The sequence below is a fragment of the Coenobita brevimanus genome, chromosome 67 (assembly GCF_032717465.1).
Source record: "Coenobita brevimanus isolate Jiangsu-jjx chromosome 67, ASM3271746v2, whole genome shotgun sequence".
Lineage (NCBI taxonomy): Eukaryota > Metazoa > Arthropoda > Malacostraca > Decapoda > Coenobitidae > Coenobita > Coenobita brevimanus.
The window spans coordinates 6,378,613-6,380,771 of NC_137020.1; positions in this window are offsets into that span (position 1 = coordinate 6,378,613).

Consider the following 2,159-nt stretch of genomic DNA (forward strand, 5'->3'; position numbering starts at 1 on the left):
CTCGACAAACTCTTCCTCAGGCATACGTTGATGTAAATTATGCATCTGTTGCAGGTAAAGGTGACATGATTTTCTATAAGGTAAATGACCGGCTGCATGGAAGTAAGGGATGAACTTCTGAACGCACATTAGGTGTAGATCCCAGTTGCCTAGTCTTTCAACCTCTATGTAGTGTAGCATCAAAGCTACCATCTCAAAATACTGTGTCCAAAGCTTCGCCGTTTTGTCTCTTGAGGCAACTTCCTGCAGATGACTGTTAAATTCCCTTACAATATTACATACTGCAGATGATAATTATTGATGCTGCTGCCAAAGTATGATTTTCGTACTGCTGCAGCATGGTTTGCACTTCTGTTTTATCCTCACTGGAGATTGTTATCATGTCATCTAAAAGGAGTTGACCCAGTGCAGCATGTGTTACCTGGTGTGCTCGAACAGCAAGCTATGTTCTGTCATCATTTTTTCAGTGGATTTTGGAGCATAAACAGTCTCCCACATTTCCTTTAATGCACTACCAGCCATGATGTACCCAGCTGAGCCCATAAATGACATTAACAAGTGAAAGCCTCCTAGCCGTAAGAAAACATTATCTAAATTCAAGCTGTTTTCAGAAGAAGACAAAATCTCTCTTACCTTCCAATATAATGGCTGGTCAGAGGTAACACACGTCACTCTCTTATTCTCCTTTCTACATGTGTCAGCTGCAATATGTAACACACTGTTTATTGCATCAGAAGAGATCGCTTTTAAATTTAGGAAGGGCAAGAAGCGAATAGACGTTGTATCAAAGTCCTCACTGCTAGTGATAGCCTCCATATAACCTTTCCAGTGCGGAAGACCCTGAAATTTCAACCACTTTCCACTCATCCATAACAGCTGACAAGATGATATTAAGAGTGTATCACTAGGGAATGATTTAAGTTTTCTCTCATCCTCAATTTCAACATTAATCAGCCCACTTTCACCATGACTCATGAAGGGTTTCACTGGAACAGATGAACCTGAAGAAATTTCTTTAGCAGATGGCATTTTCTTAAGCCTTTCAGTGAAGTCAGATTTAGCTATTGATCCTGCTGGTGTTACACATTCAATGCCCCCCATCCTGTGAAATGTGTGATAGCCATCTATAGTATGCACATCAAAATCTGCGTTATCAAACACAAACTGTATGAAATTATCAACCGGAATAGCAGATGGGGTAGATTTCATGCAGGAAGCTTCAGAAAGCTGTGCTTCATTATATCCTGTAGAGAAGCCAAGTTTATGAAGAATATGCACCAGGAGTCTAAATCCAAATTTCTCATGTACATAAACAGCAACTCCGAGCAGAATAGGAGAGATAAAAGTCTTGGTCGCACTGTTTGTAAAACTGAACGAGCTATCGCAATACATAACCTGTGTCTGTTTTCTGTGTCTCCTTTTCCGCCTTTTTCAGTTAATTCATGTAGTAACTGCTGAAGAGAATCAAGTACATTATTTTCGACATAATTAAAGAGTCCTTCAGGATACTGATAGTTGCAAGGGTCATACAACTTCGACTTAATGTCCTCTTTAATTATAGCTGCTGCAGTTCTAACAATCCTCAGGCGCTCTTCTTCCTCATTATCAATCTTTTCGTTATGCTAAGAATTACTTAGTATTTTGTGTCCTGAACAGTGAAAACACAGTTTTTTTTTTTTTTTTTTAAATGGAGGCTGGTTATGATTATATCTCCTCCGTACTTTTCTTCTAATTTCGTTTTCAGATATCTTGCACTTATCTGGCAGGATTTGTTCAGATGCATCACATCCACAAATTCCTGCAACGTAAAATGACAGTCTTCACTATCTTCCATGTGGGAACAGACTTTCTCAAAGGCAGTTGCTATATCTTCATCTTCCGGTCGTCCACGTTTGCCCGATGGATTTAACTGCTCATTTTTTACAGAGAAAAACTTACAGCAACATGATTCATGGTATCTAGCTTCTTCTGCAACCAAACACTGAACACCAGCTACCACCGCTTTTACTTTTTTGCCCCATTCATCTTTTCGCTCATTAGCTTTATCCAACATATTTTTTCTGAACTCTAGAGTCATCACTTCACAGATCTTCTGGCGTCTACTGAAAGTTTTTTTCTACTCTGTTTCACCACAACAAACTTCAAAGCAAAATACACAG